The sequence below is a fragment of the Mus musculus genome, chromosome X (assembly GCF_000001635.26).
Source record: "Mus musculus strain C57BL/6J chromosome X, GRCm38.p6 C57BL/6J".
Lineage (NCBI taxonomy): Eukaryota > Metazoa > Chordata > Mammalia > Rodentia > Muridae > Mus > Mus musculus.
In genome coordinates, this window is record NC_000086.7 from 50,537,389 (window position 1) to 50,563,036 (window position 25,648).

Consider the following 25,648-nt stretch of genomic DNA (forward strand, 5'->3'; position numbering starts at 1 on the left):
TCGGACTCGACAGTTTGCTGCCATGGCCTTCCTAGCTTTGAGGAGTCTGTATGTCCTTTATGGTCATTCTCACATCTGAATGCCCTCTAGCTTGCTTTTAAATTTTCATTTAGCCACCTTTTGGTTCTAAACTATTGATTTTCTGCATCTGTCTCGATCCGGTGCTGGCAGAGCCTCTCAGAAGATAGCCATACTAGGTTCCTGTCCTGCACATGTTGGACTCAGGAATAATGTCGGGGTTTGGTGTCTGCCTATGGGATGGGTTCCAAAGTGGGGCAGTGCCAGGGACAGCCCAGGCATGGGATCTTTCTTGTTGGTTCTTCTTTAGGCAGCGGAGGGGGAAGAGCATCCGTGGGGGATAAGACTTTGTCTTATGAGATATGGGGTAAGAAGTTTTTATGAGATATTTAGGATTTCTGAATAATGATAATAATAAGGTTACTTGTGTAAGTAAAGTAATATGCTACTATAGCTGACCTGCCTTCTGTGATCCTGAGGCAAGAAACTGCAGTTTCTGGCACTTAGCACCTCTTCCTCAATTGAGCAGCAATAAGTAGTCTTTGTACTATCTCAGCAGGAACTGCACTGCTCTTTCAGCCCACTAGTTGGAAGTCTCAGGAAAAAAGAGCGGACACATAGAAAAGTGATTATTCCGTTTTCATTTTTCTACATACAGACAGCCAGTTAGACCAGCACCACTTATTGAAGATGCTTTCCTTTTTCAAATGGATATTTTTGGCGGCTTTGTCAAAGATCAGGTGTCCGCAAGTGTGTGGTTTTATTTCTGGGTCTTCAACTCTATTCCCCTGATCAACATGTCTGTCTCTCTATAATACCACACATTTTTTGTCACTATTTTTGCTTGAGGTCTGGGATGGTGATTTCCCCAGATGTTCTTTTATTGTTGAGAATGTTTTTGCTATCCTGGGTTTTTTGTTGTTCCAGATGAGTTTACAAATTGTTCTTTCTAACTCTATTTAGAATTGATTTGGAATTTTTTGTTTTATATGTTTATTTATTTTGATTTCTTTTCTTTTAATTTTTATTATATATTTTCTTTATTTTTTATGATTGTAATGATATGACTTTATTTTACAATAGTTAGGGGGCACAAAACAATCCACTTTAATAAAGTTGAGAATTAACTTCACTTAGGACATTTTAATAATGTACATTTTTTAAAGTGTTGGTCTTTTTTTCTCCTTTTTTATTTATATTCTATTAGATATTTTCTTTATTTACATTTCAAGTATTACTCCCTTTTCCTAGTTTCCCCTTTGACAATCCCCTACAACTCACCCCTGCCCATCCTCAACAACCCACCCACTCCCTCTACTGGCCCTGGCATTCCCCTATATTGGGGCATAGGTCCTTCACAGGACCAAGGGCCTCTCCTCTCATTAATGATCAACTAGGCCGTGCTCTGCTACGTATGCAACTAGAGCCATGAGTCCCACCATGTGTTTTCTTTGGTGGTTTAGTCCCAGGGAGCTTGGGTGTACTGATTAGTTCATATTGTTGTTCCTCCTATGGGGCTGCAAATCCCTTCAGCTCCTTGGGTACTTTATCTTTTTCGTTGGGGACCCTGTGCTCCATCCAATGGGTGACTGTGAGCATGCACTTCTCTATTTGTCAGGCACTAGCAAAGCTTCTCAGGAGACAGCTATATCAGGCTCCTGTCAGCAAGCTCTTGTTGGCAACTGCAATAGTGTCTGGGTTCGGTTGTTCTTTATGGGATGTATCTCCAGGTGGGGCAGTCTCTGGATGGTCATTCTTTCAGTCTCTGCTCTGAAATTCGTCTCTGTATCTACTTCCATGGGTATTTTGTTCCCCCTTTTAAGAACGATAGCAGTATCCACAATTTGGTCTTCCTTCTTCAGTTTCATGTGTTTTGCAAATTGTATCATGGGTAGTTTAAGTTTCTGGGCTACTAACCCCTTATCAGTGAGTGCATATCATGTGTATGCTTTTGTGATTGTGTTACCTCACTCAGGATGATATCCTCCAGATGCATCCATTTGCCTAAGACTTTCATGAATTCATTGTTTTTAATAGCTGAGTAGTACTGCATTGTGTAAATGTACAATATTTTCTGTATAAATTTCTCTGTTGAGGGACCTCTGGACCTTCTTTCAGGCTCCTGTCTATTATAAATAAGGCTGCTATAAACATAGTGGAGCATGTGTCCTTATTAAAAGTTAGAGCATCTTCTGGATATATGCCCAGGAGAGGTATTGCTGGATCCTCCGGTAGTACTATGTCCAATTTTCTGAGGAACCGCCAGACTGATTTCCAGAGTGGTTGTACCAGCTTGCAATCCCACCAACAATGGAGGAGTGTTCCTCTTTCTCCACATCCTCACCAGCATCTGCTGTCACCTGAATTTTTGATCTTAGCCATTCTGACTGGTGTGAGATGGAATCTCAGGATTGTTTTGATTTTCATTTCCCTGTTGTCTAAGGACATTGAGCTTTTTTTTTTTTTCCTAGGTGCTTTACAGCCATTCGGTATTCCTCAGTTAGAGAATTTTCTGTTTACCTCTGTACTCCATTTTTTAATAGGATTAATTGTTTTTCTGGAGTCCAACTTCTTGATTTCTTTACATATATTGGATATTAGCCCCATTTTGGGTTTAGGATTGGTCAAGATCTTTTCCCAATCAGTTGGTGGCCTTTTTGCCTTATTCACAGTGTCCTTTGCCTTACAGAATCTTTGCAATTTTATGAGGTTCCATTTGTCTATTCTTGATCTTACATCATAAGCCATTTGGTGTTCTTTTTAGGAATTTTTCCCCAGTGCCCATATCTTTGAGGCTCTTTCACTATCTCCTCGATAAGATTCGTGTCTCTGGTTTTATATGGAGTTTCTTGATCCACATAGACTTGAGCTTTGTATAAGGAGATCAGAATAGATCAATTTGCATTCTTCTCCATGCTAGCTGCCAGTTGTGCCAGCACCATTTGTTGAAAATGCTGTCTTTTTTCCACTGGATGGTTTTAGCTCCCTTGTCAAAGATCAGTGACCATAGGTGTGTGGGTTCATTTCTGGGTCTTCAATTCTATTCCACTGGTCTACCTGTCTGTCGCTGTACCAGTACCATGCAGTTTTTATCACAATTGCTTTGTAATACAGCTTCAGGTCAGGCATGGTGATTCCACCAGAGTTTCTTTTATTGTTGAGAAAAGTTTTGGTATCCTAGGTACTTTATTATTCCAGATGAATTTGCAAATTACCCTTTCTAACTCAGTGATTAATTGAGTTGGAATTTTGATGGGGATTGCATTGAATCTGTAGATTGCTTTCAGCAGGATAGCCATTTTGACTATATTAATCCTGCCAATCCATGAGCATGGGAGATCTTTCCATCTTCTCAGATCTTCTTCAATTTCTTTCTTCAGAGACTTGAAGTTCTTATTATACAGATCTTTCTCTTCCTTAGTGAGAATCACACCAAGGTATTTTATATTATTTGTGTCTATTTTGAAGGGTGTTGTTTCCCTAATTTCTTTCTCATCCTGTTTATCCTTTGTGTAGAGAAAGACCACTGATTTGTTTGAGTTAATTTTATATCGAGCTACTTCACTGAAGCTGTTTCTCAGGTTTAGTTCTCTGGTGAAATTTTTAGGGTCACTTATATATACCATCATATCATCTGAAAATAGTGATATTTTGACTTCTTCCTTTCCAATTTGTATCCCTTTGATCTCCTTTTGTTGTCAAATTGCACTGGCTAGGACTTAAAGTACTATATTGAATAGGTAGAGAGAAAATGGGCAGCCTTGTCTAGTCCTTGATTTTAGTGGGATTGCTTCAAGTTTGTCTCCATTTAGCTTAATGTTGGCTACTCATTTTCTGTCTATTGTTATTATTATGTTTAGGCATGGGCCTTGAATTCCTAATCTTTCCAAGTCTTTTATCATGAATGGGTGTTGAATTTTTTCAAATGCTTTCTCAGAATCTAATGAGATGATCATATGGCTTTTGTCTTTGATTTGTTTATATAGTGGATTTTGCTTTGATGGATTTCCATATATTGAAACATGCCTGCATCCGTGGAATGAAGCCTACTTGATCATGATGAATGATTGTTTTGATGTGTTCTTGGATTTGATTTGCGCGAATTTTGTTGAGTATTTTTGCATCAATATTCATAAGGGAAAGTTGTCTGAAGTTCTCTTTCTTTGTTGGGTCTTCATGTGGTTTAGGTATCAAAGTAATTGTGGCTTCATAGAATAAATTGGGTAGAGTACCTTCTGTTTCTAATTTGTGAAATCGTTCAAGGAGTATTGGAGTTAAGTCCTCTTTGAAAGTCTTATAGAACACTGCACTAAATACACCTGGCCCTGGGCTTTTTTTAGTTGGGAGACTATTAATGACTGCTTCTATTTCTTTAGAGGATATGAGACTGTTTAGATCATTAATCTTATCCTGATGTAACTGCTATCTGTCTAGAAAATTGTCCATATCATCCAGGTTTTCTAGTTTTGTAGAGTATAGCCTTTTGTAGAAGGATCTGATGATTTTTTGGATTTCCTCAGGTTCTGTTGTTATATCTCCCTTTTCATTTCTGGTTTTGTTAATTAGGATGCTGTCCCTGTGCCCTCTAGTTAGTCTGGCTAATGGTTTATCTATCTGGTTTTGTTGATTTTTATTTCTTCCTTGACCAAGTTGTCATTGAGTAGAGTGTTGTTATTGAAAATTAGCCTGAGTTGGTGCTGATCTGATAGGGTGCATAGGATTATTTAAATAATTTTGTATTGGTCGAAGCCTGTTTTGTGACCAATTATATGGTCAGTTTTGGGGAAGGTACCATGAGGTGCTGAGAAGAAGGTATAAAATGTTCTATAGATAACTGTTAAATCCATTTGTTTCATAACTTCTGTTAGTTTAGTATTTGTCTTAAAAATTGTTCTGCAGTCCAAATATATAAAGGCTTGGAAAACAACATTTAGAAGACAAAAGCCGATGTAAAAAGACAGCTACAATGGTACAGGTTTGATATGGCTCAGATTTTACAGTTTTCTTACTGCATCATCTACGTCAGAGATCTGGTCCTTCAGCTGACTCCATTGTTCCATATTTAAAGAAATACCTTTTCTCCCTGGTTTCATTTCATCTTCTGAGTCCATCCAATACTCTCTAATATCAATTTGAATTTTTCCTCTAAAGTCCTGAACACTTCCATATCTCATCCTTCCAATCTGGAGCATGCTATCATCTCAGCTGCTGCTGCTCAGCCTGGAGAATGCTGGAGCTCTAGAAGGCTCATCAGGCTTTTGCTTCTTCACAGGTTTCTCTGGAACCACTTGCTTTTTCCTCTTTAACTTTTTTTTCACCTTCGCTGTCAGAATCACTGCCTGAGGAGCTTGAAGAAACAAGTTCCTTTGATTTAGGCATTGCTCTCCTCCAGCTGACTAACAGTTTCTAGCTTCCTCACTTGCTCCTGACTGTGTTTTCTTTGTTTACATTTCAAATATAATCCCCTTTCCTAGTTTCCCCTCCGAAAACCCCTTATCCCATCTCCCCTCCTCCTGCTCACCAACCCACCCACTCCTCCTTCCTTGTCCTGACATTCCCCTACACTGGGATATCTATCAAGCCTTAGTAGGACCAAGGGCCTCTCCTTCTATTGATGTCCAGCAAGGCCATTCTGTGCTACATATGCTGCTGGAGCCTTGATTGACACCATGTATACTCTTTGGTTGGTGATTTAGTCCCTGGGAGCTCTGGGGATCCTGGTTGGTTCATATTGTTGTTCCTCCTATGGAGCTGCAAACTCCTTCAGTTTCTTGGGTCCTTTCTAAATCTCGTCCATTGGGGACCCCGTGCTCAGTCCAATGGTTGGCTGAGAGCAACCACCTCTATATTTATCAGGCACTGGCAAAGCCTCTCAGGAAACAACTATATCAGGCTCCTGTCAGCAAGCACTTGTTGGCATCCACAATAGTGTCTGGGTTTGGTGACTGTATATGGGATGGATCCCCAGGTGGGGCAGTCTCTGGATAGCCTTTCCTTCAGTCTCTGATCCACAGTTTGTCTCTATATCTCCTCCCATGGGTATTCTGTTCCCCCTTGTAAGAAGGACTGGACCATCAACACTCTGGTCTTCCTTCTTCTTGAGCTTTATGTGTTCTGTGAATTGTATCTTGTGTATTCTGAGATTTAGGCCTAATATCCACTTATCAGTGATTGCATACCATGTGTGTTCTTTCGTGACTGGGTTACCTCACCCAGGATGATATCCTCGACATCCATCCATTTGCTAAGAATTTCATGAAGTCATTGTTTTTAATAGCTGAGTAGTACTCCATTGTGTAAATGTACCACATTTTCTGTATCCATTCTTCTGTTGAAGGACATCTGGGTTCTTTCCAGCTTCTGGCTATTATAAATAAGGCTGCTGTAAACATAGTGGAGCATGTGTCCTTATTACATGCTGGAGCATCTTTTGAGTATATTCCCAGGAGTGGTAGAGCTGGGTCCTCGGGTAGTACTATGTCTAATTTTCTATCTTTTTTTCCAGTGGATGATTTTAGCTCCTTTGTCAAAGATCAAGTGTGTGGGTTCATTTCTGGGTCTTCAGTTCTATTCCATTGATCCACATGTCTGTCTCTGTTTCAATATCATGTAGTTTTTTTTTTTTTTGGTTCTTTTTTTTTTTTTTTATCACTATTGCTCTGTAGTAGAGCTTCAGGTCAGGGGTGGTGATTCCCTCAGCCATTCTTTTATTGTTGAGAATTATTTTGACTATTCTGGGTTTTTCACCTTTGCTATAAATTTGAGAATTGCTCTGTCCACGTCTTTGAAGAATTGTCTTGGGATTTTGATGGGTATTGCATTGAATCTGTAGGTAGCCTTTGGTAGGATGGCCATTTTTACTGCATTACTTCTGCCAATCCATGAGCATGGGAGATCTCTCCATTTTCTGAGAGCTTCCTCGATTTCTTTCTTGGGAGACTTTAAGTTGTCATACAAGTCTTTCACTTGTTTGGTTAGAGTTACCTCAAGATATTTTATATTATTTGTGGCTATTGTGAAGGGAGTTGTTTCCCTAATTTCTTTCTCAGCCTATTTTTCATTTGTATAAAGAGAAGCTACTGATTTATTTGAGTTAATTTTATATCCGGTCACTTTGCTGAAGTTGTTTACCATCTGGAGAAGTTCTCTGGTAGAGTTTTGGGGTCGATTATTTATGTATATCATATCATATCATATCATATATCATATCATCTACAAGTAGTGATACCTTTATCTCTTCTTTGCCAATTTGGATCCCCTTGATCTCTTTTTGTTGTCTTATTGTTCTAGCTAGCACTTTGAATACTATATTGAATAGATATTGGGAGAGTGGACATCCTTGTCTTATACCCGATTTTAGTGGGATTGCTTCAAGTATCTCTCAATTTAATTTAATATTGGCTGTTGATTTCCTGTATATTGCTTTTATTTATTTATTTATTTATTTATTTTTAGGTATGGGCCTTGAATTCCTGATCTTTCCAAAACTTTTTTGTTGTTGATGATCTTTGTAGAACATGATTTTAATATTTCAGCTGTTGATATCCAACAAACAGAATAAGTATTTTAAGATATATTTTGCTGTTATGGCTCATTTTTCATTTCTGATTTTATTAATTTTGATACTGTCCCTGTGCCCTCTGGTTACTCTGACTAAGGGTTTATCTATCTTGTTGATTTTCTCAAAGAACCAGCTCCTGGATTTGGTAATACTTTGTATATAGTTACTTTTGTTTCTATTTGGTTTGATTCTTTCCTGCAGTCTACACCTCTTAGGTGTATTTGCTTCTTTCAGGTGTATTTGTAGAGCTTTCAGGTGTGCTGCCAAGCTGTTAGCGTAAGCTCTCTTCAGTTTCTTTTTGGAGGCACTTAGAGCTATGAGTTTTCCTCTTAGGACTGCTTTCATTGTGTCCCATTAGTTTTGGTATGATTTGTCTTCATTTTCATTAAATTCTAAAGAGCCTTTAATTCTGTTCTTTATTTCTTCCTTGCCCAAGTTATCATTGAGTAGAGTATTGTTCACCTTCCATGTGTATGTGTGTTTTCCTTGTTTTTTGTTGGTATTTAAGACCAGCCTTAGGCCATGCTGATCTGATAGTGTGCATGCGATTATTTCAATCTTCTTGCATCTGTTGAGGCCTGTTTGTGACCCATTATATGGTCAATTTTGGAGAAGGTACCATGGGGTACTGAGAAGAAGGTATATTCTTTTGCTTCAGGATGAAATGTTATATAGATATCTGTTAAATCCATTTGGTCCATAACTTCTGTTAATTTCACTGTGTCTGTTTAGTTTCTGTTTCCAGGATCTGTCCATTGCAAAGAGTTGGGTGTTGAAATCTCCCACTATTATTGTGTGGGGTATGATGTGTGCTTTGAGCTTAAGAAAAATTTCTTTTTTAAATGTGGGTGCTCTTGAATTTGGGGCATAGATGTTCAGAATTGAGAATTTCTCTTGATGGATTTTTCCCTTGATCAGTATGAACTGTCCTTCCTCATCATGCTTGATAACTTTATGTAGAAAGTCTATTTTATTGGATATTAGGATGGCAACTCCAGCTTGTTTACTGAGACCATTTGTTTGGAAGACCTTTTTCCATCCTTTTACTCTGAGATTGTGTCTGTCTTTGCTATTGAATTGTGTTTCCTGTAGGCAGCATAATGCTGGATTTTGTTTGCATATCCAGTCTGTTACCTTATGTCTTTTTATAGGTGAGTTGAGTCTATTAATATTGAGAGATATTAAAGACAGATGACTGTTGGTTCCTGATATGCTCATTTTTGTACATGGCTTTATGTGTTTGTGGCTCTCTGCTTTTAACTTTGTTGTGAGATGCTTAATATCTTGTCCTTTCTTTGGTGCAGGTATCTTCCTTGTGTTGGACTTTTCCTTCCAGGATCTTCTATAGGGCTGGATTGGTAGATAGATACTGTTTGAACTTGGATTTAGTCTGGAATATTTTGGTTTCTCCATCTATGTTGATTGAGAGTTTTGCTGGGTATAGTAGCCTGGGCTAGCATTTGTGTTCTCGTACTATCTGCATGACCTATGACCAGGCTCTTCTGGCTTTCATAGTCTCTGTTGAGGAGTCTGGTGTAATTCTGATAGGTCTACCTTTGTATGTTATTTGGTCCTTTTTCCTTGCAGCTTTTAATATTCTTTCTTTGCTCTGTGTGTTTAGTGTTTTGATAATTATGTGAGGAGAACATTTTTTCTGGTCCCATTTATTTGGTGTTCTATAGGCTTCTTGTACCTTTATGGCCATGTCTTTCTTTGGGTTAAGGAAGTTTTCTTCTATGATTTTGTTAAAACATTTTCAGGTCCTTTGAACTGGGAATCTTTCTTCTCTATTCTGAGTATTCTTAGATTTGGTCTTTTCTTTGTGTCCTGATTTTCCTGGATGCTTTGGGTTAGGAGTTTTTAGAATTTTTCTTTGACATTTGTGTCAATCTCTTCTACAGTATCTTCTATAACCAAGATTCTCTCTTCTGCCTTTTATATTTTTTTGGTGATGATTAAATCTGTATTTCCTGACTTCTTTCCTAGATTTTCAATTTACAGGTTTGCCTCCATTTGTGTTTTCTTTATTGTTACTACTTCCACTTTTAAGTCTTGGATTGCTTTATTCAATTCCTTCACCTGTTTACCTGTGTTTTCCTGTATTTCTTTCAGTGAGTTATTAATATCCTCCTTAAAGGACTTTTTTCTTCATGAGATAGGATTTAGGTCAGTTTCCTGATTTTCAGGTGTATTTGTGTATTCAGGGCTTGTTGTGGTGGGAGAACAGGGTTCTGATGATGCCCATGTATGTTGGTTTCTGCTGCTTATGGTCTTGTGCTTAAACTCTCGCCATCTGGTTGTCCCTGGTGTTTATTTATCTGGGTGACTCTGTTTGGAGTCTGTCTCTTTTGTCCCAGGGTTGCTTCAGGTCTCCTGGTAGGCCTGCATACCTGGCTGTAGCAGACCACCTGTGGGACCTTCCAACTGGGGGATCTTCACAGGGGCAGAGAAGGTGCTGATCTGTTGCCCTGGCTGCAGTAGATCTTGTGGGAGGCCTTCAATGTGTTGCATCTTCACTGGAGCAGTCAAGCTGTTGTCCTGTGTGAAGATGTTCTCCAGGGGGACTTACCGACTGTGGTTTCTGTTTCCCTGTGTACAGCAGAACTTTAGGGAGGCTTTCAGTGTGTTTGGTCAGTTGCCCTCTGTGCTTTTAAGCTGTGGTGTCTATTGCTCTGAGTATAGGATATGCTCAGCTGCTCTGAGTGCAGCAGATCCTCTAGGATGGGTCAGGATATGGTGTCTTCATGGGAGCAGACCACCTAGAAGTCTCCTCAGCAGAAAGGATGGGGTGGAATGCTAGGAAAAGCATATTAATAGCAGAAATCTTTCCTAATATGAATTCCCTTACAGCCTTGTTTAAGAAGGGTGACCCTGTTGCAGTCTATATATAATAATCTGAAGTGGGCCATCTCAGGAAGATCACCTGCTAGTTATTAGCTTGTCCCATTGTGGCTCCCAACAGGGCAGTCTCTGGATGGCCTTTCCTTCATTCTCTGCTCCATTTTTCATCCCTGCATTTCCTTTAGACATGAAGAATTCTGGGTTAAAATGTTTGAGATGGGTCGGTGACCCCCCCCCCCCCCATCCCTCAACTAGGGACCGTGTCTATCTACTGAAGTTGGTCTCTTCAGGTTCTGTCTTCTCCACTGTTGAACATTTCAGATAATGTCATCCACATTGGATTCTGGGATCCTCCCACATCCCTGGTATCTGGGACTTTCTAGTTGTTCTGCCTATTCCCCCCCACCCCACACTGCTGCATATTTCTATTCATTCTCCTGGCCCTCTGGGTTTCTCTTCTGTCTCCCTCCATATCTGATGCTGTCCTCCTTTTCCCCTCCCCTCTCCCACCCGGGTCTCTGCCTTCCATGATTATATTGTTCCCCTTCTAAGTGGAATTGAAGCATCCACACTTGGGCCTTCCTTCTTGTTACGCTTCACATGGTTTGTGAGTTGTATCATGGGTATTCTGAACTTTTTGGTTAACACTACCTTATTAGTACACATCACATGTGTATTTCTCTTGAGTCTGTGTTATCGCACTCAGAATGATATATTCTAGTTCCATCCACTGGAATTGTTAGGAAAGGACTGAAGGAGCTGAAAGGGATGGCAACCCCATAGGAAGGACAGCAATAGCAACTAATCCGGATCCCTCAGAGCTCTCCAGGACTAAAGTACCAACTAAAGAGGATATGTGGGCTGGGCCCTGGCGCACCCCACCCCACCCCACTCTACCCCTGCTACCTATGTAGCAGAGAACTGACTTGTCTGGCCTCAGTGGGAGAATATGCTCTTGGTCCTGTGGAGGCTTGATTCCCCAGAAAAGGGGGATGCTAGAAAGGTGAAGTGGGAGTGGGTGGGTGAGCACCCTCTTAGAGGCGAAGGGGAAGGAGGATGGGGGGCTCATAGAAGGGGTACCAAGAAGGAGGACATTTGAAATGTAAGTAAATAAAATAATTAATAAAAAACATGTTTTTCTTAGAAAGAAGGACTGAACCCTAATTGAAAGTCCAGGCAATTTGAGTATGATCTGAAGCCTTAGAAAAGTGCAGGGTGATAAATATAACTCTGTTTGCATTCTTCTACATGCAGACATCCAGTTAGACCAGCACCATTTGTTGAAGACACTTTCTTTTTTCCATTGTATGGTTTTGGCTTCTTAATCACAAATCAAGTATCCATATGAGATATAGGTTTATTTCTTAAGTACCAAAAAGAAACAAATGATAGTCATAAACAAAAGCCATAGGAAACATTATTGAATAATGGAAGAAAATACTTTTGCTCCAATGTTGTCATAAAAGCGTAAGTTAATATCATGTGATTTCCCCCAATACATATGCCACTCATGTTAAGGCTTTGTGTAGCGTTCAACATTCAGCACTACCTTGAAAGTCAACCTCCCACCTAGTGGAAAAGAACTTCAAAACTAGGCCCTGCCTAGTGGGAAGGTCAGATATAGAATATGATGCCCAGGGAACTTGCAAAGTGAATCTGGATGTGAATCAAGTCCCTGGTATGATTCACTGTTCTCCAGGCTCTGAGATGTCACTATTCTTTTCTAGGCCTACATTCAGAAGACAATGCGACATCCTGAGGAAGCCTTGGAGAGAGATTGCTGCTAGCTGAAGGAGGCAAATGGAAGCCCTGGCCATAAGGCTGTTATTGCGGGCTTTAAAAGAGAAGGCACCTGATGGAGGTGAGTGCCTTAGAGCCCACTTGCTTGTGCTTTTCTTTTTCTTTTTCTTTTCTATGGTACCAGAATTCCATGCTGACTCTTTTCCAAGACATTTGCTATTAACACCAAATAGAAACCAAAAGCTAAACTTTTTTTTTTTTTTAAAGAGAGGTATTTGCTTCCTCATATTAAGCAAAAAGACCCTAGAGTCTGGGTAGCTATTGATGGCTTTTTTTTTTTTCCAGTTGGAAGGGCAGGGCCACAAAGCATGGCTACAGAACGCCTTGGCTTTTCTAAGGCAACACTGCCATCATGCGGAGATAGTTTCATAAATTCCTTGTGCCTAGTTTGTGTCTTGTTCTGCCATGTTTGGTTGATAGTCCTAGGAGGTCTGCTCTTTTCTGAAGGGAAACAGAGAAGTGGATCTTCGGGGTAGGAGCTGAGGAGCATCCTCTATGTCTTCTCTTCTTGGGGCTGTTTGCTCTGGATCTATGTTACTAAAAAACGGCTTCCTCCGAGGGTTGCTACTTTCAATTCTCGCAAACGTACTAAATTTCGTTTGCAGCAGCCCAGTGAATTGGACACAGAAGACATGAGCAGACCAAAGTGCTTAACATGGTGGTAATCAATCCAAAGCCCTCTCTAATTCTTGTTCCATGAGACTGGAACGGGGAACCAGAGCCCCAGAGCGTCCGTGCTAGTGTTTAATTGGATTCTTCGAGACTTGTTCACAGTAGGAAGTCCGGAGGTCCCACTACATAACTTCCTGAGCCACTCTGTCCCGGCAAGGGCCTGTCCACTCTGGGGACCTCACTTTCTAGGTCTAAAACGAGAAAGCACACCAGAACATGTCTCTCCTTGGACTTTAAGAGAAGCCACGAAAGCCCTAATAAGCTCAGGTACTTCTTGCTAGGAATCATGGGAAAGAAGCTTACCGATGCCAGTTTTGAAGTTCTTTCCACAGGATGGCAGTAGTGTTCCAGAAACATGAGCATCGCAAACACTTGTCTCCAGCCTTTCATATCTGGACAACCAACAAAAACACATGCCCTAAAGAAAAGGGTACCAGGAAGTATGGCTGTTGTGACTTTAGTCCAGTAACTACGAGTTCAACAGTAGTTTACTTTTTTTTATTATTATTACGTATTTTCCTCAATGACATTTCCAATGCTATCCCAAAAGTCCCCCATACCCTCCCCCCCCCCACTTCCCTACCCACCCATTCTCATTTTTTTGGCCCTGGCGTTCCCCTGTACTGGGGCATATAAAGTTTGTGTGTCCGATGGGCCTCTCTTTCCAGTGATGGCCGAGTAGGCCATCTTTTGATACATATGCAGCTAGAGACAAGAGCTCCAGGGTACTGGTTAGTTCATAATGTTGTTCCACCGATAGGGTTGCAGATCTCTTTAGCTCCTTGGGGACTTTCTCGAGCTCCTCCATTGGGGGCCCTGTGATCCATCCAATAGCTGACTGTGAGCATCCACTTATGTGTTTGCTAGGCCCCTGCCTAGTCTCACAAGAGACAGCTATATTTACTTTGAATTGCCACACCTGGAGAGAAGTGAAGCCTAAAGCCAGCATTAAGTCACTTCTCTTCTTTCCAGAAGCGAATGAATTTATAGGGACTTTGCATTCAAGTAGGATCTTTCACCCGTAGCCTGTCCATTTATTTTCTGTAGTATTCAATTTTGTTTATCTGAAACGTAAATACAGGAGTACAAAGCAATTGCTTGAAGCCTGGAGGGTAGGATGTAATCCAAACGTCCCTCCCTCTTTTTAATTCACATTTTATGCTTGAAATTCTAAAGTATACTTATTAGGGTTGTCTGAGGATGCTGTAAGGTGTGTTTGTGCACATAGCATGGCATTTGTGGCGAGGTCAGAGGAAACGTTTCAGGACTTAATTCTCTTATGCTTGTGTGGGTTTAGGGCTCAGGCTTGCATGGTCAGTGCTTGAAGTGCAATGCCATCTTCCCTGGTCCACTGTAAAGTTTAACCATTACTATCCACTATTAGGATTCGCTATGGAATTTTCTAATAAAATCTGTGGTTTTCAGTACCCCGGAGCTCTTGACTCTAGCTGCATATGTATCAAAAGATGGCCTAGTCAGCCATCACTGGAAAGAGAGGCCCATTGGACACGCAAACTTTATATGCCCCAGTACAGGGGAACGCCAGGGCCAAAAAGGGAGAGTGGGTGGTTAGGGGAATGGGGGTGGGTGGGTATGGGGGACTTTTGGTATAGCATTGGAAATGTAAATGAGCTAAATACCTAATAAAAAATGGGAAAAAAAATCTGTGGTTTTTGTGTTGGTTTGGTTTTTTCGTCATATATATTAAGTTTATTTAGCTAAGTCTATTTCAGGATTCTGCATTTTGTTTATTGATACATGCTTTATTTTTTAATTAGATATTTTCTTTATTTATATTTCAAATGCTATCCCGAAAGTTCCCTATACCCTCCCTCTGCCCTGCTCCCTTACCTAACCACTCCTACATCTTGGCCCTGGCATTCCCCTGTACTGAGGCATATAAAGTTTGCAAGACCGAGGGAGCTCTCTTTCCAATGGTGGCCAAGTAGGCCATCTTCTGCTACATATGCAGCTAGGGACACGAGCTCTGGGGGTACTGGTTAGTTCATATTGCTGTTCTACCTTTAGGGTTGCAGACCCCTTTAGCTCATTGGGTGCTTTCTCTAGCTCCTCCATTGGGGGCCCTGTGTTCCATCCTATAGATGACTATGAGCATCCACTTGTGTATTTGCTAGGCACTGGCATAGCCTCACACAAGACAGCTATATCAGTGTCCTTTCAGCAAAATCTTTCTGGCATATGCAATAGTGTCTGGGATTGGTGGCTGATTATGGGATGGATCCCTGGGTGGGGTAGTCTCTGGATGGTCCATCCTTTCGTCTCAGCTCCAAACTTTTTCTCTGTAACTCCTTCCATGGGAATTTTGTTCCCAATTCTAAGGAGGAATGAAGTATCCACACTTTGGTCTTCCTTCTTGATTTCCTTGTGTTTTGTAAATTGAATCTTGGGTATTCTAAGTTTCAGGGCTAGTATCCACTTATCAGTGAGTGCATATCAAGTGACTTGTTTTGTGATTGGGTTACCTCACTAAAGATGATATCCTCGAGATACATCCATTGGCCAAGAATTTCATAAATTCATTGTTTTTAATAGCTGAGTAGTACTCGCTGTACAAGTACCATGTAGTTTTTATCACAATTGCTCTGTAGTACATCTTGAGGTCAGGGATGGTGATTCCAACAGAGGTTCTTTTATTGTTGAGAATAGTTTTTGCTATCCTAGGTACTTTATTATTCCAGATGAATTTGCAAATTACCCTTTCTAACTCAGTGAATAATTGAGTTGGAATTTTGATGGGGATTGCATTGAATCTGTAGATTGCTTTCAGCAGGATAGCCATTTTGACTATATTAATCCTGCCAATCCATGAGCATGGGAGATCTTTCCATCTTCTCAGATCTTCTTCAATTTCTTTCTTCAGAGACTTGAAGTTCTTATCATACAGATCTTTCACTTCCTTAGTTAGAGTCACACCAAGGTATTTTATATTATTTGTGACTATTGAGAAGGGTGTTGTTTCCCTAATTTCTTTCTCAGCCTCTTTATCCTTTGTGGGTCACTTATATATACTATCATACCATCTACAAATAGTGATATTTTGACTTCTTCCTTTCCAATTTGTATCCCCTTGATTTCTTTTTGTCGTGGAATTGCTTTGGCTAGGATTTCAAGTACTATATTGAATAGGAAGGGAGAAAGTGGGCAGCCTTTTCTAGTCCCTGATTTTAGTGGGATTGCTTCGAGTTTCTCTCCATTTAGTTTGCTGTTGGCTACTGGTTTGCTGTATATTGCTATTATTATGCTTAGGTATGGGCCTTGAATTCCTGATCTTTCCAAGACTTTTATCATGAATGGGTGTTGAATTTTGTCAAATGCTTTCTCAGCATCTAACAAGATGATCATGTGTTTTTTTGTCTTTGAGTTTGTTTATATACTGGATTACAATAATGGATTTCTGTATATTAAACCATCCCTGCGATGAAGCCTATTTGGTCATGATGGATGATCGTTTTGATGTGTTTTTGGATTCCATTTGCAAGGATTTTATTGAGTATTTTTGCATCGATATTCATAAAGGAAATTTGTCTGATGTTCTCTTTCTTTGTTGGATCTTTGTATGGTTCAGATAGCAGAGTAGTTGTGGCTTCATAGAATGAGTTGGGTAGAGTACCTTCTGGTTCTATTTTGTGGAATAGTTTGTGAAGAACTGGAATTGGATCTTCTTTGAAGGACTGATAGAACTCTGCACTAAACCCATCTGGTCCTGGGCTTTTTTTGGTTGGGAGACTATTAATGACTGCTTCTATTTCTTTAGGGGAAATGGGACTATTTAGATGGATAATCTGATCCTGATTTAACTTTGGTACCTGGTATCTGTCTAGGAAGTTGTCTATTTCATCCAGGTTTTCCAGCTTGTTGAGTTATAGCCTTTTGTAGTACTATCTGATGATGTTTTGGATTTCCTCAGGTTCTGTTGTTATGTCTCCTTTTTTATTTCTGATTTTGTTAATTAGATTACTGTCCCTGTGCCCTCTAGTTAGTCTGGCTAAGGGTTTATCTATCTTGTTGATTTTCTCAAAGAACCATGTTTGGTTGATTCTTTGAATAGTTCTTTTTGTTTCCACTTGGTTGATTTCAGCCCTACGTTTTATTATTTCCTGACGTCTACTCCTCTTGGGTGAATTTGCTTCCTTTAGTTCTAGAGCTTCTAGGTGTGCTGTCAGGCTGCTAGTGTATGCTCTCTCTAGTTTCTTTTTGGAGGCACTCAGAGCTATAAGTTTTGCTCTTAGGACTGCCTTCATTGTGTCCCATAAGTTTGGGTATGTTGTGGCTTCATTTTCATTAAACTCTAAAAAGTCTTTGATTTCATTCTATATTTCTCCCTTCAGCAAGGTATCATTGAGTAGAGTTTTGTTCAGTTTCTACGTGAATGTTGGCTTTCTATTGTTTATGCTGTTATTGAAGATCAACCTTATTCCGTGGTGATCTTATAGGATGCATGGGATAATTTCACTATTTTCGTATCTGTTGAGGCCTGTTCTTTGACCGATTATATGGTCAGTTTTAGAGGAGGTACCATGTGGTGCTGAGAAGAAGATATATCCTTTTGTTTTAGGATAAAATGTTCAGTAGATATCTATTAAATCCATTTGTTTCATAACTTCTGTTAGTGTCCATGTGTCTCTGTTTAGTTTCTGTTTCCAGGATCTGTCCATTGGTGAAAGTGGGGTGTTGAAGTCTCCCACTATTATTGTGTGAGGTACAATGTGTGCTTCTATTGCTGTGATAAAACACCATGACCAAAACCAAATTGGGGAGGAGAGGTTTTATTTATGCTTCCATATTACTGTTCATACTTGAAGGAATTCCAGACAGGAACTCAAACAGGGCAGAAAGCAGGAGCCCATGCATAGGGCAGGAGGAGTGCTGCTTACTGGACTTTCTTACACAACCCAGGACCACCAGCCTAGGGATGGCCACACCTCACAATGGGCTGGGTATTCTCCCAATCAATCACTAAGGAAATTTTCCTCAGGCTTGCCTACCACTGGATCTTAAAGAGACATTTTCTTCATTGAGGCTTCTTCCTCTCAGATGACTCCAGCTTATGCCAAGTTGACAGAAAACTACCCAGGACCACCCCGTGCGCTAATCACGAAGAAAAGCAGCACCAAAACCACTTATAACACAACTAATAATGGGGACTTGATATAGCTCAGTAGCCATTTCAGGTGGCTCACAGAGCCCAGTTAACTCCAGCTCAAGGGAAGCCAATAAAGTTTTCTTCTGTCTGCTGTGGACACATACACACACATAAATGCACACACATAAACTGAAATGTCTAAAAAAGAAGAAACTGCTCACTTTTTGGACTGTTCTTGTACATGTCTTTCTCTTCTGAGAAATTTGGGGAGCCCATCTTGAACATCACATGCTGCCAGGGAAACTGGGAGCCCTTCTAAAGGTTCTTAGTCTCATTAATACAATAATTTACGAAATGACTCAGAAGGAAACTCAAGAACAATTTTATTAGTTTAGAAAGACATTCCCAGGATAGCCAAGGTATAAATCTCTCAGTTACCCAGAGAGGGTGAGGGAACAAAAAGGGTTGAGTCAAGCAGGTAGGCCCTGGCAGAGCTGCACGGCATGGGTGTGGGGCCAAAGTCTCTAACACCACGGACGGGCTTTCTAGGAAGGAAAAGCACACTATCTCAGTAAAGGGTACTTTGAGAGATGTTGGAGGGGCTCAAATACTAATGTGAGGCCCCCCTCAGGGGGTGTCTACAGGAAGAGAAGATAATTAACTAGCACGTGGTTTTTATGTTAGAAGAGTGGGACTGTGTCTGTAGGTTCCCATGCAAGTGCTGAAGTCTTGAATGAACTAAGGTTTGGAACACTGTATCTACCCAGCATTCTCCTTATCAATAATAATAATAAGAAGAAGAAGAATGGCTTTTTAAAACACATCTCACATAGACTTAAGCCTAATGTCTGGCAAGTAAGATATATATATATATATATATATATATATATATATATATATATATATATATACACACATATATGTATATACATACACAATTTATGTTTATAGAATCAAAGGTAAAAATTTATATATTTACAATAGTTAAGTTACATCTATTTTAACCTTTGAGTATACTTTTTGCTGGCTTAAGTACATGCAGCTGGCCAAAATTTCTTTTTTTTCTTTCTTTTTTTAAAATTTTTCTTTTACTGTCAAGGCCAGTTGAGTTTTTGTCCTCAGGAGCCGTTGGGGCTTGGAAGCACCCTTTGACTCTTTTCTCTTTAGTATCTTTTCTCCCATTTTTGAAACATCCAATGATCTTAACATAGGATGGTTTCTATATCCTTTTAATATTTATGAGTTCCCTCTACTTATAAGTTCCTTTATTTCCTGCCTTACTATCATAGTAACTAACATCTTATTAAATAGTTGAATCTGAGCTATATGAATAGCATAATATAATAAATTAAGATTACTGTATGTATATTGCTAACAATGAGGCCTTGTAAACTCCCAGGCAAATCTCATAGGAAACACAAAGGATTTTTTTATATATATTCCATATGGTCCAGAGAATGATGTAACATACCTATGCCTTTGGTTTTGTATGAGTATAGGTACCATATAGAGAAAGGTAACAGACAGCAAAACACCAAAAAATATTTAGGTTATGATTTATAATAGCAAAATTGCCCTTATGAAGGAGCAAGGAAAAGAATTTAATGGTTGGGGCTTACCACATGATGAACTGAATTAAAGGGTTACAAGAGCTTAAAAGGTTTAGAACCTTCTAGACCCTGAAGAAGTAGCCTAAATTAGCCTCTGTCAAAGATAATACTACTTAGGACCACAACCTGAAATCCTCAAGTATGAAAAGGCCACAGAGCTCCTCCTGGAGATAAATTCGTGCTCTTGGGGAGCCTTTGTCTACTACTTAGTCCCCTGGAAGACATTTGTAAGCTTTCCGATGGAATTACTATGCTTTGGGAGTTTGGAGTTCCTCATAGCTTCTTCAGTCATAGTAAATCAGTCATTTCCAATGGAAATTCAGTGGTCATGGATGAGCTTGCTAAGAGACTACAGAGGGAATAATTGTTATGAGACCGTGCTTGGGGTTGGAGGAATGAGTAAGCTTTATGCACTGCTCTTGAGGCCAGAGATGGTTCCTATCATCCAAGAGGGGTTGGTAGGTACTTAAGCTTGCACAGATATATACATATGATTAGAAAATGATAAAAACAATAACAAGTACAAAATAAGTAACTGTTTTTTTAAAAAAAGATTCATTTTATGTATATGAGTATACTGTAGCTGTCTTCAGGCACACTAGATCCCATTACAGATGGTTGTAAGCCACCATGTGGTTGCTGGGAACTGAACTCAGGACCTCTGGAAGAGCAGTCAGTGCTCTTAACGAAAAGCCATTTCTCCAACCCCAATAAGTAATTTTTAAAAATCTTTTAAAAAGCAAACTGTGAAGTTCTGCCCCTCCACTTATTCTTCATGTACCTCAGGACAACTATACACTTGGTTCGGGTCCTGTTTACTAGGTTATGTATCAAGACTATACTAATGAATGGCTGCAGGGTACCCACAGAAATAATGTAATGTTTAGCAGAGTCTGCAACCACTTGAGCACCCATAGACTCAGTTTTAGGGGCTTCTAGGGCCTTGTGTGGCAGAAATTATCTATATACTGGAACTTGTGCCATAAGAGAACAGTATTGGCCCATCATCAAGGATCTTGCTCTGCTCCTACCATTCCAACCTGAGGAAACAACAAAACATCTGCAATAGACCCAGGCTTCAGCTTTTTGTTATTCCGTCTTAAGAGTGAGCAGATACAAGAACTAAATTTTCGGTTTCCCTTTGCTTTCAATAGTATTTATATTAGGAATGGCTAGAATCTCATCCCAGCAACAAAAATATGTTAAAGAAAAGGAAGTGAGATCTAAGGCACCCACTCTCATCTATCATCTCATCTTTTTGAAGAAGTCAGAATCCAGATAGCCAAGGCCTCTGATTTCTGTCCATCCTTATCCAGGTGCCTTCTATCAAGTGCTTCTCTATTTAACAAACTTTCTGGTGATCCTGGTGGCAACCCTAGGGGATCCAGACCTAGGAAAGAAAAGGAAATGCAGAAACATCAAGATTTGAGAAGCGCCAATAGTGGTTCTCATTCACACTGACTTCTAACATTCTCCACATTCTGACCTAGGCCTTTTGTGCCTAGGGATCAAGCTGACTTAACTTTTTAAATAAACTTAATTACATTGTATTTTACTTCTAACAAGCCCTACTTTCTGGACATTTCTTGACACTTTTAAAAACTAGCAAGGTCTAGAATGTAGAAAATAAAACATTCATATGTTGATATAACGACCACAGTTCTCAACTTAAAGGCAATAAGGATTGTTTATTCTGGATCCATTTTGAGTCACCATGTCCTGGGAACACAGGTTTAGATTACCCCAAATTCCATGTTCCAACGTGCAAGCAGTTTCACAGGATTTTTATACTTTTATACATCAAACAAAATCATAAATCAGGGCAATTTTAAAAGACATTGGTGGACACATGGGAGAGGTGGGTGCAACTTGATGGGGAAAGCTACTCTATTCTGTAGCTCCAAGATGCTACCTGGTGACATTCTTAGCTCTTGAGTAGGTGGAAGCTAGTGGTCTGCTAAGTTAATAGCTTTTAAGGGGATTTTATGTATTATCATGAGGCATTAGTTCACATACAGAGTGAGTGGGACAAAGAATGAATGGCTGTCCTAAAACTAGCCCAAGATACAGGAATTTTCTTCTGAATCCACAAAATCCCAATCTCTCCACAGGACTATGATTTCATCAGCCTCTGAAGACAGAGAATCCTTCCAGGATTCCTTCTTTCATCTTCCTTTTGTTCATTGCCTTTGTTTTGTTTTTCGAAAGAGAGTTTCTCTGTGTAGCTAGCCCTGGCTATCCTGGAACTCACTCTGGAGATTAGGCCGGCCCTGAACTCAGAAATCCTCCTGCCTCTGCCTCCCAAGCACTGGGATTAAAGGCATGCGCCACCACTTCCAGGTTTTTACTCACAGTCACATACAGCTGCTTCTTAGGAATTTTTTTTTGTTCATACACAGAAGTCTCTTTTTATTAGATTTATTCATTTTTACCTTTGTATTTTCCCTGTATGTATGTATGTATGTATGTATGTATGTATGTATAGCACTCCCATGCTTGGTGCTTACAATGGTTAGAAGAGGGCCCTGGATCCTTGGAAACTGGCATGATAGATGGTGGTCAATCACCATATGGGCACTGGAAATTGAACGAGGGTTCTCTGTGAGAGCAGCCAGTGCTCTTAACTCCTATATCTCTTCAGGACCCAATAAAAGTCGTCTTGTAGTTTATTTATGGCAAATTATTAAGGTTTTTATTTATATTTATTCATCTATAGATAAAAGTACTTGAATGTATTTTGTGTATAATACATATAAAATTAATATGAGGAATCACATATAAAAATGTATAGGGAGGAATCTCAAAATCATAACTACTCAGAAGTTATGATTTTCTTAGTGTTTTTGAGAGAAGATCTCTACATAATTTTTGTTGTTTAATGCTTAACTTTGCATATCTATAATACCAGACTGAGAGAGAATTGCCAGTTATAGGCCAGCCTAGGTGGACTTTATAAGTATGACTATTCTAAATAGAAAAAGCAAACCACATCTTCAAAATCCATTAGGAAAAAGAAAACCTCAACAAAAGATGTTTAAACCTGGCTTCTCAAATATAGTCTCACCCAGCAGTGCTCACTGAGAGCTTTCGGTACATAGCTACAGCATTCTCATACACTCAAGATTTTCATGAACACCCCTTTAGTTATTAAATTATAAAATAGATATGCATGTTGCCCATAAAAAACATTCTAACAGTCGTCAACATTAACAGACATAGCTTTACACAAAGTCTTTGTCATCACCTTAAACTGTGGCATATATTCATATTAGTATATATTTTGAATTTATGGACTTCTGTATTTTACTTGAGAAGACATTAAGATACGATAAAGTAAACTGTATGGAGCTTGCTACTATGTCTTATATGAAATTCAATTTTGTTCCAATTACACATCTTCAAAATGTTCATATGGAATCTATCCCCCCCAGCCCCCCCCCCCACACCTTTGCTCTCGTGGATGGAAGCATAATTCTTTGCCCTGTGTTTTGGGTCCCCCATTCCTTCACACAGTTGGGTACACGTCAGGCCTTTTCCAAACACCTGTGCCACCTGGCACTGGCTTGTCCTGGCTGGTCTTACCCTGCCGCAGTTCTGGATCCAGCAGGTATAGTACTGTGGGAGCAGTGACGGTACAATGAAGTTCTGCTTCTAGCATGGACAAGAGCAAGAAACACACAGAAACACGCACACGTGCTTCGTATACTGCCATGCCTCTACCCCACAAGACTGCCCTTTATAAAACTTCGTTCTTTGACACAAAGTCTTCTCTCTAGTCCAGGCTGACCTGGTGCTCACAGTAGTCCTTTCCTACCTTCTGAACACTGAGATTACAAGCAGGAGCCATCTTGACTGCAGAGAGTTTGCAATTGTCTTTTGAGTTATTTCCCATTTTTAAATGCAAGCTGGGAACAGCAGTTTGAGAATCCCTGATCACTTGTGACCCACTTCAGGCCACTCGCCCTTCAAGTCCCATGAGGATTTATACCAGCTTCCTGACATCTCCTGGTGCCTGGGAAGACAATGAGCTTCAGGTCAAAGTCCAGCCCTCCTCCTAGCAAGGGCCTATGGGAAAGAAACTGCTGGTGTCCTGTGGAAACTAATTCCTCTTGGGGGCAGTAGAGCTCTAGACAAGCTCTACACTGCCTTCTTACAACCTATTCCCCTGCCCATTTGGTCTGGAAAAAAAAAAAAAAAGACAAGAAAAATGCCTGCCTTCTCTCCTCTGCAGACTCAGGCAATTAGTTTTACTAGGAGGCCATTTTACTTTTATATTCGCAATTCAAAGCAAAGACCTCAAACCACTATCCTTCACCATCAGGATGCCTCTCTTTTGTCTAGATAAATTCCCTCTGAAGCCTGTGTGCTCAGGCTTGATGTTCTCAGTGATATTTGCCCAGTAGGTGAAGAGAAAAGTAGAAAGCAAGCCCGTGAATCACAAATCCAAGTGCTTTTTACTCATTTCTTTACGTATGAATTTATGCAGTGTCCTCTGGTTGACAACCACCCTTTGTGGTACTGGGATTACATGTACGCCTGGGTACCTCTGCTCCATCTCCAGCACCCTCTTTGAAGGACATAAACACCACCTCTAGATTGTCCTTGGACCTTGGCAGGCACACTGCCGGGATACACAAGCACCTACAGGTATTCAATAGCCTATGGTATTCAATAGCCTCATTGCTGCTGGTCCATGTCACCCTCTAGTTCTGCACCGATGTCCAGGTAGGGTTCAGTTCTCTCCTCAGGTTGTAGAACAAAAGTAATGCCCAATCCTTTTCCAGAAGCCTAATGGCCAGGGCCCTGATGGGAAGGAAACTGGAGGTACCAAGTCTGTTGAAACTATGTCCTCATGGGGACAGCAGTGCAGTAGAGGAGCCATTGTGTACCCCTCCTCTCCCACCCACCTCATCTGAAAGAAATCATTTTCCATGACTAAAAATGCCAGCAACTAAGAGCCATTTAAACTCAGAGCCAGCTTGTAAGGCAGCCATTTTGTTTCTGTATTACCATCTCAAGACTCACTGTTCACACAAAACTACAACCCCTGCCTCCAAAGGGATTAGAGATACTGAAGCCAAACATGAGTGACATTCACTTAGGACTGTATATCTACGTTACCCCAACTTATATGCTCCAAGAAGGTGGTAATGTAATGAAGTGTTTATGGTAACAGAGGTAAAAAAGTCACAATCCAGGCCAAAGGTCTGTACTGTAAAGCCGAGTCTGGAGGAACAGGACATCTTATCTAAGCTCTTCTGAGACTGACCTGGGCTTCACCTCAAATTCAACACTGCCTGGGCACCAAAAAGACTATCTGGTGAAAAAAAGAAAGGAAGGAAAAATCTGGACTAAAATATCATTAACATGAGTCTAATCTTAACAAATTCTTATAACTTCTTCAGTGTTTTTTATCATCTAGGCCAAACGTGGCATCTCACTGCTACTCCTTTGATCAAGAGGCAAAAATAAGGGGCACAGGATAGCCAAGAGTTCAAGCCTGGAATATTACATTGGGACCTGTTGGCCAAAGAAAAGGAAGCAGCTGTATTACAGACAAAATGTAGACTGTATATTCTGATACTATTAAAGTGGAAAATTGGGTGTTTGGTTGTCCTGGTGTTTCTTCTAATGTTACCCACAGAGGACAAAAGGGGGTGTCTGAACCCCTGGTGCTAAACTTACCAAGCAGCTCTGAGCCTAATGACTTGGGTGCCCACACCAAACTCGGATGCTTCTGGAAGAGCAGAAAATGCTCTTAATGAATCCTCTCTGGAGCCCTTCTTCTCATGTTCTTGTCCTAAATTCATACCATCCAGCTTTCTATTTCAAGTTGTGCTGCAGCAGCTTCCCTGTGATTCCCACAGTAGAGATGTACAGGCAAGAAAAATAAGGGTTGCTGAAGAGAAGGGGCATAGCAAATCCACAGCTCATTTACGACATAGACGCCATGAGCCTTTCTGCGAATGAATAAAATAAAAAACCATCAGAGGCCAATGTGTAGGCTGGCCAGGTTGTTCGAGGCCTCGGGGCTACCGTGAT

At 40.2% G+C, this 25,648-nt stretch overlaps 1 long non-coding RNA gene and 1 pseudogene across 1 annotated transcript; one reads left to right on the forward strand and one right to left on the reverse strand.

Moving 5' to 3' along the window:
* Nucleotides 1–25,210, forward strand: Gm35612 (predicted gene, 35612). Its single transcript, NR_131207.1, has 3 exons — nucleotides 1–48; nucleotides 12,148–12,281; nucleotides 25,012–25,210. It is a non-coding gene; the product is annotated as a predicted gene, 35612 (long non-coding RNA).
* Nucleotides 4,976–5,397, reverse strand: Gm14620 (annotated as a pseudogene).
* Nucleotides 25,211–25,648: the final 438 nt, after the last annotated feature.